General features: G+C 42.9%; 1 protein-coding gene across 1 annotated transcript in view; it reads left to right on the plus strand.

Annotated features, from left to right (window-relative positions):
* Positions 1-14,558, plus strand: part of LOC116900706 (nuclear factor 1 B-type-like) — a 203,720-nt gene that overhangs the window by 90,865 nt on the left and 98,297 nt on the right.

Here is a 14,558-nt window from a genome sequence, read left to right on the forward strand (position 1 = left end):
TCAGCTACATGGAATTCAACCTTCACCTCTGAATTCTCGAGGCACAGGTGGATGCTGGCTTCCACTGGAGCTTACTGATCACTGCCAGTGAGTATAGGGTAGCATATTGGGCCCACTGTGTCTAACGGCCTGAGCTTAAACTTGTGGGACTCTCTAAAAGAAAAACCCAGTTGTCTCATTACAACATTTGGCATCTGGGGACACAGCATTCTAGCTGGATTTCAGTTTTGAGGGGGGAGAGGTGGTGGGCAGAGACAGAGATAGAGACATTATGCATTTTTCTGGGGCTAGGTCCTTTATATGTCCCTTAAGGTTTTGTATATATTCCTACCATGAAGAAATCAATACATCTTACTTTCACACAGCCCCCTTCTACTTCCTGCGTCTCCCTTCATTTCCTCATTCCTTTCCTTCTCTCCCTTCACCCCCCCTTCCCTCCCTCCCTCCCTCCTTTCTCACTGCCCCTTTAGTCAGCTCCTGCGTCTTGCAGAGATGGAAAGATTGTGGGTTTTATTCCACTTTTCTCAGTCTGGTGGGTTTTGTGCTATAGACAATTCCTCAAATTCAAGGTGTTTGCTGGAGAAAGGCAAAAAAGGGGTTGCTTTATAATGTTATTAGAATGATATAAAAGGATCACAGCCTTTAAAAGAGAAGCCGATTGGACTTGCCTGAATTTTCTAAACACGCATACTGTGTTGGGGCTCTGAGTGCAAGCGCATTTCACCACTGCAAATGGCAACTGGCCCGTGCATGCGCTTCCACAGTAAATTTAAGTGTGATCAAGAGGATTTAATTTTACCTTTTCACACAGATTTAAATGAGCTGCTTTAATTAGCGGAAGGCATTGAGGGTTCACCTGTGACGGAGATGGAATTTGGAACCAGATCCCCGTATTCGCGTTTCTAACTTGTAGCCTTCAAATAATGCTTTGTGGTTTCTCAAGCAGCTTTAGGGAACAAAACAAAACAGTATGTTGTGGTAGCATCTCTTATCCGTGTGGGAAATGCCCCCTGGGCTCTGTGACAGCCTGCAGCCCTGCCCAGCCGCAGTGGCCTTTGCCCTGGCCAGGCGCAGGCCGACGACATTTCAGGAGGCCGCTTGGCAGCCATTTTAGATCTGCCCGCGCAGAGCCCTGGCTGCCAAGAGCTGCAGCCACTCTGTGCCAAGACACTCTTGGCAGTGGAGATAAACTTTGTAGAGATACACAGTCCAGAAATATCTTATAATTACAAAGCACAGGGGGCAGAATGTTTTTACAATACAGCTGTGCTAATGTAAACATTTAATTTGGCAGCCTTCTCCACCCACTTTTCAATTAACCGGGTTTATGCAGATACTTTAGCTCTGTAATAAACTTTATTGCTACTTCTCTTAGAGTACAGTTTATGAAACACAGATTTGAGGGGCTTGGGGGGGCCGTGACTGTCCATCCATTTAGGAAAGCATACTATGAATGTTAGGTTGCCATGAAGGGGAAGCTTAGCTTTCTGTCTGGAAAATGCCACAGCCCTGGCTTGACTCAAAGAACTGCTTTGGGGGGAAAATGTGGGGGCTGTCTCCTTTGGCTCCCAAAGCATGCAAGAAGATATTAATAGAAAGAGGTAAAATCACTTATGTAGTGCATAAAGACACTCGTGTTGATCATTAAAAAGGATAAATGTCCCCTGCAATGCATGAGACAGCTTCAGAGATAAATTCCCAATAGCAGTTCTTACAGATATAATTATAATAATTGTGTGATCGCCGTGATAATTATTCTTATAGACTGAAAGAAATAATTTTCTATCTAGAGTAGTATTCAACTGTTCTGCTCACAAAGCCAGTCAATTGATCTTTTTTAGCTAACCTAAAAAATTGTAGAGGTCATGGGGTTTTGCAGCTAAGTTTGGAACTAAATGACTTTGTTAAAAGCACCCCTCCCCAATAAGGAATATGACATCATAGTCAATGAAGTGTCTTTGCAGTGATTTGCTTACACAGTTCTCATAAATTAGGGAAAGTCATGCACATATGCCATACATATCAAAGCATTTTCTTAAAAACAGATTTAAAAATTTATGATTTTCTTTATTCTAGATTGGAAACATTGTCTTGGTTATGATTATTTTCTTTTAAATTTTTTTGTTTTTTAGATTTATGTATATCAGTGTTTTACGTGTGCAAGTATGTGTGTGTCCGTGTCCGTGTGTGTCCGTGTACGTGTATATGAGCGTGTACATGTCTGTTTATTTATGTTTATGAACCACAGGCATGGCTGGTTCCTGTGGAGGTCAGAAGAAGATTGGATCCCCAGGTACTGGAGTCGTGCATGGCTGTGAGCCACCATGTGACTTTGGGGAAATAACCTAGGTCCTCTGCAAAAGCAGCCAATGCCTTTAGCCATTTTTTTATGCCTGGTTATGATTTTTTTTAAGGTAGTATTTTTTTTCTTAGTGGTGGGTGTAGTAATAGAAAATTGGTTTTTATGGTGTTTTCTCTTAGGACCTTTTAAAGAGTCCTTCCTTTAGTCTTTCTCCAGCTTCTAGACTAGGGTATGACCACATGATGGTTTTTTAATTTGAGATGATTATTAATTTAATTCTTCAGCTTCCTAACTAGCCCATAGATTCCTCGCTACTGAAGACAGTAGAGGGCAAAGAATGTTAAGCCGTTCTTCTCACAGCTGGGTCTCACATTGCAGCAGTGGTGCAACCTTCTCATTGGCCATCTTTGTTGATGTCACCTTTACCCATGATGCTTTGCAGATAGCAAACCAGCACTCGTGGTCTGTTGCTTGCTTGTATCTACTTATTTTAAATTTATAATTTATTTTTTTCAGAGACAGGGTCTTAATATATAACTGGCCCAACAAACTTATGACCAGGCTGGCCTCCTACTCACAGGAATCTGCCTACTCTGCTTCCAGAGCGCTGGGGCTAAAGTATGCTACCATACCCAACATTACTTGTATATTTTAAGCTGAACCATTTATTTTTCTAAGAGGATAAATTTAATAACTATAGGAGGGAATAATATATAGAAGGAACATTGTTGGTTTTCAGTCCTCTAAAACTAAACAAATGGCCAAATGGCCAAATGCACTTAAGAATTAGGTGCATTTGTCTGCTGCTGGGGATTGAACCCATGGCTACCCACTGAGCTGTTCTCTAGCCCCAGCATCTCACTCTTGTTACTTGTTTGAGTAAGCTGGTAGCTCATTATTAATCTTTCTTTTAAATTGTTTTGTTTTTCCTGAGGGAATGGGTGATTTTCATCCATTTTCTCCATGGATAGGATATTTAAGATAACACCCTTTCTGCAATGTAAACAGATGTCCCAGTTTGTACAAGGTACGTTAGGATACGGTCAGTCACAACTATGGAGGGAAACAGCGCATGCGCAGCCAGCCCCAGCACAGTGTTAAAGCCTTATTAGAGATGGGAGCGAAGTTATGTGGCCCTACAGGGTGGTCTCATTAGGTGGATGCAGAAAGAGGGCCAGGAAGAATATACCAGATGAAGGAAATCAAGCGCTTTAAAGATGAAATTGGAGTTTGTCTGACGTCAGAGTAGCGACATTTCCGTAATGAAAGCCACATGGGTAAAGAGCATGGAGACCTGCAATTAGCAAAACAAGGGGGAGGAGCCTTAAAAGATAAGGTCTGAAGCAACACCTGGAATTAAGGGGTTTCCAGCAAGTCTTTCCGGTTCACTGAAATGAGAGAGGGTAGGGAAAGGTCCTGCAGGAAGGACAACAATACGGACTTTGACATTCAAATGAGAGCAGGGTTAGCTACAGAGGGTTGGGGGTCCCAGACAATGAGTAGAATTTTGCTAAATGGAGCTGGTTGAGTTTGCCTTGGGGTTACAGGCAGGAACCAGGAGGTGGGCCAGTGGAAGGGGTTTCTTAGTCAGAAACCCACTGGTCCCACAGTAGAGAAAGAGGTAGCCATCTACTTTAGAAAGCAGCTCCCACAAAAAGAGTCTTACGTAGACAATGGAACTGGTCCCCAAAGGCAAAAGGATGGGGCCTTTGAAGGTTCCAGATACATGGAGTCTGAAGTCAGTTAGGACCCTCTGTGGCTGATGGGAATAGCAGTGGTGGTCAGGCACCCCTGGGCTCTGATGCTGGTTAGAAGATTACTTTCGATCCGTATTAGGTGGAGATCAGGGAGTGTTTGGGTATTCCTCTTTTATTTTGCTTCTCCGTAGATTGTGTTCCTTTGTAGGATGTTTCTTTCCCCAGTTTGAGAGAAGGTGTTTGCAATACCTTTTCAATTTAATTTCATTATTTGCGGCTGTGTTTAAAGAAGCAGACGCCACTGTGAAATTTTGATGGGAGAAGACGCGAACAACTTCATTAAAAAAAAGAAGAAGAAAGAAAGAAAGAAAGAAAGAAAGAAAGAAAGAAAGAAAGAAAGAAAGAAAATGTGCCCAACCATTGAGTGCACTCCTCCGGGGAGAAGACCATGCGCTCAGGTCCCTAGAATCACCCAGTTAGCGGCAGCAAGCGAGGCTCAGTTTACTGGCACTGCCTCCTCTGCCCTTCCTCCTTGTGTGAGTCCCTACTTTAGGCAAAGACCCAGAAGCCAGCAGATGAGGCTACATCATCCCTTAGCTGAGCCAGCCAATGCCTAAGTAGAAACAGTAGCCCAAAGTAAATGGGTGTGGCCCTGCAGCTTCCTCAAAGGGGGGTTGTCGTTGTTTTTAAATGTCTGAGTTCTGCAAATGGACTAAAGTTTTTGTTCAGTATGCAACATGGCTCTACATTTTGAAAAAATGAGCCAGTGGAAGGCTTGCTAGTTAAAACACTCTTCCTCCCTCCCTCCCTCCCTCCCTCCCTCCCTCCCTCCCTCCTTCCTCTCCCCCCTCCTTTCCTCCCTCTCCCTCCCTCTCTCTCTCTCTCATGCACATGCACCCTTCAGAAGCAAGATGCAAGATGTCTATGGATATAACCAGACTTCAGAACAGTTTTTTCTTTAAACTCTTTTCAGCCCTTGCCATCTTAAGCTATGCCTTACCACTTCCCTGGGAAACACACACAGGAGCAAATTACGTTTCTGAGCGAGCAGAGGAGGATCCTAGTTAAGTAGATTAGGGTCTGGCATTCCATTTAGCTTCATCAGTCATTTAAAGCAGAGATGGACACTGTAGCCGGCTGCGACTTGCCAATTAGCTGGGCTTTCCCCGCTGTTTCTGGTTTGGCAGGGACGAGGTGGTTCACCCTGCTGCACTGCTGCCTGCCAAGGACACATGGCCAGCTCCCTGCTTCCTGTCTTCCTCTTTGTGTCCTGGCCTTGCCTTCCAGACAGCTGCCAGGTTATGGTTGCCAAAAATCTTCCTTCCTTCAGAAAGGTCAAGTAACCTCAAGTCACCTTGGCCAATATTTGTGTTTTCTTTTTAATCCTTCTGTGCACAAGTTGGAGAAGACTGTAGCACTGAGTGCTCAGAGTGGAACTTAGGGTCACTTCAGATCTCTTGGAGCTGAAGCTGAAGCATCCCTGAGCCAGTCCGGATGGTGCTTCTAGTACAGTTCTGTTAGCGGCTCTGAAATGTGTTAGAGTTCAGGAGGGTTCAGTGTGGATCCCAGTGCATTGCTTTTCAGGATTCTCAGTTCACTTGTGATCTTTGGCCAAAGCCTGATGCCTTGCATGGCAGGAAGAGAAGAATGTGAAGATAGGTTTTGGCCAAAGGCTTACATTTTTTTTTTTTTAAAGGACTTGATAGTTGCGAACCTGACTTTGCTTTCCTGTTTGGTGGCTGTGAACTAGAATTAGCAGCCTGTGCATGGCCTGGGGACAGCGGCTGAATTAGCAGGAGCTTGCAGAATGGAAGTACCACTTCCTTGGCCCTGGCATTGCTGTAGGAAACACAGCCACTGGCACTGAGGCTCAGAAACCAGCCTTTGGAATAACGCTCACACTCCCCAAGTGTGTGCACTGAACAGGCCATTGGTTACCGAAGAGGACCAACAAGATTTCCTCTTCTCACACAGCATATGGCCTTTCCCAGCCATCTCTCGGATTGCCTACCTCATGCTCACCTTTCATCAATGGACACAGACCCCCAGTAGATACCACTTTTTAGAAGATTGAAGTTCTAGAACAGTAATAATGAGAAACTTCCTTTAAGTAATTTTTCTGATTTAAGGTCTATGTCTTTGTGAACTGTTTTCCATGACACATGGGGCCGCCACAATCTGTGTCTACATTCTGATATCTATTTTGGATGAGAAATTTTATGTCCCTCCCTCCCTCCTTCCCTCCCTCCCTCCCTCCTTCCCTCCCTCCCAGTACTGGAGATTGAACTTGCGGTTTACTGCATGCTAGGTAAGTGCTCTACCACTGAGCTGCACTGCAACTTTAATACTTTATAAGGCAAAGAAGTTTTATTACTTGCCTAGGAAAAAAGTTCCATTTGAGGTCCATGAAACTGACTGAAATAGAGCTACCTACTGATGATTCTCATGATGTTTGCTGGTTGACAGAGGGTAGGGCTGCATCCTGCCCAAAGGCTCAGAGAAAGCTCAGCGTGGTCCTGAGATTTCATGTAAAACTGGACATGTGATCTTTCTCGTAAGCACAAGCCCAAGGTTCTTGCATGCTTTCTGGACTTTGCAGTGAGAATAGCTCTGCATGGGCCAACACTTTATCACTGTATCGCAGTAAACTTTGCAGAGTTAGACCTGGGTCACCCCTGCAATTTTATTTCTTCCTTCCTTGACTCCTAAACTCTGCTAAAAAGTTGCAGCCTCAGGGACACCTGACTTTCTGATATGACGGACACAAACCTCTGCTAATTTGGAACACATGTTCTTCAGAGTTCACCTACAGCCTTAGGTCCCGCATTTGCAAGCTCAGCATCTTCCGTGGAAGACAGCCTAATTTTTCTTAAACTCCCTATTTTGCCTCTCCTTGAACTATAGTCCTTTGTAACAGTAATAAGGAAATGCGGTTATGGGTTTAATTGCCACGAGGCAATTGTCCCCCAGAGGACTTAGTAGAATTTTCTGCTCTGTATCTGAGGGCTGGGCTCCATCAAGATGATCATTCATAAATAACTCAATTAGAATAATAACAACAATGCCTTTATTTTTATGACAGCGTTGCCTGTAGGGATCAAAGTGCACCAGAGAGGTCCTATCAAGTCTTTGTTCTAATACCCCAGTGGAATGGAATAAATATACATTTCAAAAGTTCTCCTATAGCTCCTTCGAGGTAGAGTAGTGTGGCAGAGGGTTTTCTCCACATCCCTGAGGACCCAGACAAAGTCTCTAGGGCAAGGGCATGGAAGAATGGGGGTGAGGTCTCCTATCACTGCAGGGCCTCAAGCCACATTCTTTGTAAGGGAAGGAGCATGCACTGCACGGCACAGCAGCCCCTCTTAGGATTGCAGAAGACGTTGGTGAAGGTGCTTGGAAAGCTCCGAAGGCCTTGGTGCTGTCTTCATCACCTCCCACAAGTGTAAGAAGAGAAGGAGCTCCTCCGTGTTGTTGTCTAGCTGGCCCACGATCTGCAGAATGGATTTTGCATGCTTTCTGAGTGACTGGATCCAAGTTACTTCTTGTATTCTTTAGTAATACAAGAGTAGTGGAAAGTTTACATTTGCAGCTCTCGATTTTAAAGCCTCCTATGAGATTGACAACACGTTTTGAGAAGATTAGGAAGCCAAAGGTCAAATGTCAAAGGTCTGCTTAAACTGCAAACCAAAAACTTACCCAACTAGTCTCAGTGGTTGCCTGCCTGCTTGCTTGTTTCCCTTCTCTGTGGTTTTACTGTGGACTCTAGAGTTGCAGAATGAATATAATGAATTTTGGGCAGATTTATTATTATTATTTTTTAGTGGAAGTAGGACAATCGGGAGTAAAATTACTTCTAATCTCCCCATTGGATTTGAAGCAGCTTTAGTGGCTGCCCTCCCTGGGGAGTAGACACAATTAACTACAGCATCTTAACACTATTGTTTGTTTTATTATGGTTAAAGATAACATATCTTTACGCTCTTGGTTCAAGTATCAGTGTCCGTGGCGGCTTGGGTATGATACTGGTCCCTAGCAGAGGAAACCTCTTCCACATGTAGGAGCTCAGAGTCGATAGGGACCTCTGCTTTTGACATCTTATGGGAGACAATGTGAAGTTAGGTAACGTATACATACTTGGGTTTAAAAAAAATATTTTAATTGTAGTTTCAAAATTCCTGTGTAAGTTTCTACTTTTCATTTCATCGTAAACCAAATTGCTACTTAGATAAGTCCCTGGAACCCTCCTGGGAGGAATAATGACCGTGAGACTACCTTATCACCTCTTGTTATGCCTTAACCTTAATGAATGTTTAGCCAAAAACTGATCCAGGTAAACAGAAAGGGAAAAGTCAATCAATGCTAGCCTGTTTGTGAAATAGCAGTGGGGAAACGCCCATCCTTTAACAGAGCTGATAGCCTTGGCCCTGGGGAAGGGAATATGTGCTCTATAGCTATTTCACTGGCACAAACGGGAAGGAGAAACACAAAATGTAGATGTTGTTGCCCAGTGTCCTCCATGGCTATCTTCTGTCTACTTAGACTCTACTCTCATTTTCCTTTTTCAACAACTATTTCTTCGTTAAATTTGTAAGTTTTGCCTTACAACCGCAGAGATTAAGATAGATCTCAGAATCGAATTTAAAATAGCTTAATAAATAGTTTTTCCTTAAAAATATTTATGTTCCTTTTGGCTTGCGCCTGTGGTGCTGCTGAGGGCTGGTGCACAAGTGAGTGCAGGCACTGACAGAGTCCAAAAGAAAGAGTTAGCCTCCCTGGAGCTGACAAGGGGTTGTGGACCACCTGATATGGGTGCTGATACTGACTCGGGTCCTGTGGAAGAGGAGCAAGTGCTCTTAATTGCAGAGCTGGATCTCCAGCTCCTAATGAACATGGGTTTTCAATGGATAAAATGTCCGCATGCTGTTCAGTGTTAACTCACACAAACAGCACAAACTTGGATAATAGCGGACAAATGAGACATTGTCTCAGGTAACAGCCCATCACTGAGAGAATTCAGGTCAGGAACCCAAGCAGGGTAGGCACCTGGAGGCAGGAGCTGGGGCCGAAGCCATGGAGGAGTGTTGCTTACTGGCTTTCTTCCCATGGCTTGCTCAGCCTGCTTTCTGAATAGTGCCCAAGACTGCCAGTCCAAGAGTGGCCCCTCCCACTATGGGCTGGACCAAATCAATCGTGAATCAATCAATCAAACACACAAAACCAAAAATACACCATGGGCTTGCCTACAGGCCAATCTGGTTGGGACATTTTCTCAGTTCCCTCTTCCCAAAGCTATGTCTTTCGTCACGTTGACAAAAAAACTAATCCAGACAGACATGAAAAGAAACTTGGTTATGGTGAGAGTGTCAAGTGACTCAGCAGAGCATCAGGACATGAAAATGCAGCTGCAAAACATTAAATAAAATCCATCAAGCTCCTAATTTTTCCAGCCCAAAGACACACAGCCTTGTGTGTGGCAATAGCATTCAAGAAGGAAGACTTTGTTAATCACTGGAGAGAAAGCTTGTGTTATGGTAAAGGGAAGAAAATGGAAATGGAAATGGATAGTAGGAGTTATTCAAAGATGTCCCAGAAGACTATATTTTTAGCTTGATTTTGAAAATGTAATTATGTTATTATCTTTATATGTCAATATCATGTGGCACGAAAGCCCTTGGTGTATAAGAATCATGCTTAGGGTAGTATAGAGGCAACATTTCCCTCCCTCCCTCCCTCCCTCCCTCCCTCCCTCCCTCCCTTCCTTTCTTCTTTCCTTCCTTTCTCCTTCTTCCTTTCCTATTTTTATGATAATAATAATTATTTGACTATTCCAAGTGGCATTATATTTAATCTGACTTATATTGATTAACTTTATTGCCTGGCACTGATTCTAGAGTGATAAACATGTTAGACTTCAAAACTCACTTGCTTCTATTAGCCATAATAGAACTCCTCCCAGAGATCCCCCTAGAAGGAACGTCCTGGAAGGGACCAATTCTGAAAATGTTATAATTGCTGAAAAGCCAAATGCACGAGGCATCTCAGACACCAGCCCCCTGCCACCAGCAAGCAGAGAGATCAAGAGAAGAGGTCCTGATTTTAGAGTCCTTGAGTGGAGTTGTGTGGAGGTACAGATGTACAAGGGAAGGGACCTGTCTAGGGTAGCTCGAGCCAGCAAACAGAGAGCAAAGACTTCCTGTGGAGGTGTATATAGACACGCACAGGAGGCAAGAAGGATTCCCTTTTCTTTGGTCCTGCCATTGCTCCCACCTAGTGTCAACCAACAAAACTGGTCAAGGCGGTACTCAGAAACTGACAGATAACCAGTTCTTTAGTCATTCCCTTTTGCAAGGGGTGGGGGGTGCTTTCCAGGAAAAGGAATTGGAGGAAGCCTGAAGCTTTTATGATATCATCCACAGTTTTCTCACCCCCCCCCTCTATTTTTGCTGGAATTGAATCACTGAGTGTTTTTATTCTACCTGATACAGGTGAATGTTCTCCTTAAAAATTCTCCATAGGTCATCTCCTTGATTAATATTCAAATTTTAATAATCTTTTCAAAATGAATTTGGTCTTCTCTAATTAGAACCAGCACCTAAATCTCTTTGAAACAAGAACCAACCTGTGATGGGCTGCATTGTCGTTGTTGTTGTTAAGGCTAAAAAAAAAAAAAAGAAACCAGAATTTCTGCTCGTTAGGAGGAGGAACCAAGAACCTGCAAAGATCTTGTTTGCTGCCCTGGCAAGTATCTGTAACTTGCAAATATCGGGGGTTTTCTGGGTTCTTTTATGATTTTGCTGTTGGTCGGATATGCACACGGTTTGTTTCTTTGATTGGAAGGTAGTGTCAGTTTTGAAAGGCTGGCCTGGTAATCAGTTTGGAGAAATAAGAACTCTAGGTATGGTTGTGTTAAACATGGAAGATGAATTTATCCTAAAGGGTTTGAGGTGATCTAGGCTAAGTTTGCATCACTTCTGAAGTCATTGATGTATATGATCATGCAGGTCTGTGTATTTTTAGGGGTAAGACATAGGGATAGAAAGTTTGTAGATACTTGTTTGCTCTCCATGCTTTTGAAATTAGCTTATAGAGTTGAATTATGAGGAGGTAATTTGAATCTCAACCAAAGATGAAATGGCAGGTATTCTGAGTCCTCATATTAATTTGGGTTCTCTTTGTCTCTTTCTTTTAAACAGCCATGGCACTAGGCATTTCTTTCCTTTTATTTTTTTTTCTTCATCTCCCAAGAAACCATCTATAGAATCAACAGTGGACTTATAAAAAAAAAGCAATTTACCATTCTGTTAGATTATCTGTATTTGAAACAGTTTTCTTAAAAGTTATCATTTGAAACATGATTATTTCATAATTATAACAAGTTTTTGGTTTCATTTCATGCAGGTTGTAGATTATAAACTTATGTTGTAACTTTAGATTGTAAACCTTTTATAGTCCTTTTAAACATTTCTGTAGAATAATATTGATCATCCTTTAAAAAATGAAGAAAACCTTAGGTAAGCTTTTTTTCCTAATTATTTTATCAATGTAATTGAGTGGATTTCCTCTCGTGCAGCCTTGACTTGCAAGAGGAAGTGACTGTCTCCTTTCTGTGTTTTTTACTGTTGAAAACACGTTAGTTCCATGGTATGCTATATATGGAGCTTTCCTGGTAAATTAGGTTCTGCCCCGAAAACATGGGGACAGAAGTTCTTTGAACCACTTATCAAGGAACTGTGGGAACATTCAAGCCATTATCTACCACAATCAGAGGACTTCCTGTTCCTCAAGTGACTTCTTTGGTTCTTTCGTCTATTACTATGATAAGGACGTGTCAGAAACCGCAACCGTTGATGGACAGTTGACAGGCCCGCCTTTACCCTTTGTAGGAATCTGTTCTTCCTCATCCCCGTCCATTGTTAAAGCCACTGTTGGGACCTTTAGATTACATAGAGGTATTCCATAACATCAGTGAATTACGTTCCAGGATGTAATAAAAAACAAAGATAGGTGATTAATCACACACAATCAATATGTGACGTAAAAGCCTATCATTTTTTTCTATAAGCTCATATAATGATTTAAACATAAACATTTAAATGACTTGGCCAAACTTTGTTTTGAAAGACAGGCTCTCAGAGTACAGTCCTGAATGGCTTCCTGCTTAGAGATCTGCCTGCCACTGTGCTGGGATTAATGATTGGGCCACCAGGCCCATCTGATTTTTTAGGCTAAACATAAAGGAGACATTTTTTTTTTTATTCAAGTAAAGAATATTTTAGAGAACATTCCTGTAGTAAGCATTGTAAAAGGTAAAAATAGGACTTCAGAGTCATTGACCCAACAAACCGCAACATCTTATTTGTTGAGAAGTTGTGGATCCTTAAAAATGAAAATACACGTGGGTAACACAAACAAGCCAAATTTATGATTGTAATTGTGACTCAAAGCTGTTCAAGTGTTACTGGCTTCCATGCTGCTTCCAAGAGAATTGTAGCTGTTCATTCAGACAGAAGTGAGCACCTACTGTGTGCTGAGAGTTGTGATCAGCTGCGAATATAACTCAGACAGGTCTTGATCCCATGAGTTTAACATATAGCAAGCAGGACAGATGGACACTGACCCAGTCCTGTGTTACCATTGTTGTCAGGACTCTGGTGGGAAAACGGGAGTACTCATCACAAAGGGCTTCACTGGGTGGGGGTAGTAATTAAAATGTAACGTACACGTTAAGACTATTTGGCCTTTCTCACTGTCAGTGTTCAGGGCCATGAAGTGCCATTCCAGCCTCCTTTGCCCCATTTTGGAATCCTTTTACAGTTCGTTCAGTTCAGACTAGGCCTGTGTCTCCTTCTTATCCTGTATTGTTTTCTTTAGTTTGATCTTTTTTGTTCTCAAGATAATGTCTCCTAGTGCATCTCAGGCTGGCCTTGAACTCACTACGAAAAGCTCAAGCGGGCATCACACTCTCCACGGCCTTCCTGCCTCAGTCTCCTGAGTACTGGTTTACTGGTGTGAACACGGGTGGGTGAGATCTTATCCAGCTTGTAAACGAGTGGGTGAGGTGACAGCGGATTCTGGCCTGTGGAAGTTTGCTGAGGGTCAGAGTACAAATGGCTGAGGAAGGCAGGAGTCCAGACTCAGGTCAGTGTGGGGGGAACACGTCCTGCCTGGGGAACAAAGATCACAGGTGAAACATTAGAGAGTACTGTGTCGGTTTGGCTTTAACCTAGTTTTAAAAAAAAAAAAAATTAAGTTTGGTGAAAATACATGAAAGCACAGAAGGGACTTTTGCAGGCAAAGTTGTGATGTATAAGATTTAGAGTACTGGGGACCAAGCTGGGGACAAGCTAGAGCAGGCGTGATAGCCTCAGCCAGGCAGGGAGCAAATACCAAAGGGGTTCCAGGGGAAGTAGCATTTCTTTTCCCACAAGCTCCTTTTAACAGGATACCAGACCGAGAACATGAATGTCGATTTGCTTTCTATGGAAAGTCTGCATGGAGTTTTAAATTCCCCTCCATGATTTTGCTTTCAAGTCTCGGGGCATTGTGCTTTACTTCCAGCTCGCTCCACACACGTTTCTCAAAGTGCAGGCTTCTTACTCCCGAGTGAGAGGAGAATGTATTATGTAGTATCTCTGAGAGCCAAACTATCTCCCAGATGGAAGCGAGTTATCGCCGCCTCATCCTGGACCCTCCTGGATCCGGCTAGGTTTCTGGAAGGTGCTCGATTATTTTCTGTGGCAAGCTGCACTGGTGAATTGTTCCTTGAAGTACACAGTGGCGTGTTCGTGGAGTATTGTGAGATACGGGCAGCATTTATGAAAGATTATAAATTGTTCAGCTCTCTTCAGAAACTTAAAATACAGCTGGAAATGTTTTGCTCCCAACAAACATGCAATCTTCATAAAATTGGGAAAGAAATGTTTTGAATAAATAATGTTTCAATTTATTTCTCTCCAGTGTGAGAACTATTTTTTTTTCCAGTCAACATCGTGTCACAGAGCTCCTCCCCCTCAGCTCTAACACTCTTCCCCTCCTGTTTATGGTATGCTGGTGAGTTCCACTTGAGTCTTAAGCATGCCAGATTTCTCTGCCTTGTTTTTAAAGATAGAAAACTGGATTTGCTCCCGGGGACTCTTTCCATAACTAGGCCAGTTTAAAAACTAAACAAGGATTGAGTCAGTTAATTAATTTAAATGAGATTACAAATCAAAAACATATTATGCAATCTTGATTTAATTACCACATTTTATTTACTTAATTGAAAACACACTGTAGAAAGTTAGCAATCTTGACAATGACCGGATTCACGTCTTCCATTTCTGTACATTAAAGGCCTGGAAGGCAGAAGCCCAGGTGATCTTGGTGGTACCCCTGGCGTCTTTGGTCTCCCACTGTATCAGTGGACAACACTGGACTTGAGCATAGTGCAGAGATGGGGACTTATTGTCCTGGCCTTCCCTTTGGAGTCTCGTGAGGGCTCTGCCGAGGTACAACGTTGTCGCTGCGCCCTGGGTTCTGTGGTGGGCATACCTACTTTGTTCTCCAGTGTTCCTGTGGCG

This window comes from Rattus rattus, chromosome 1, assembly GCF_011064425.1.
Source record: "Rattus rattus isolate New Zealand chromosome 1, Rrattus_CSIRO_v1, whole genome shotgun sequence".
NCBI classification, from domain to species: Eukaryota; Metazoa; Chordata; class Mammalia; order Rodentia; family Muridae; genus Rattus; species Rattus rattus.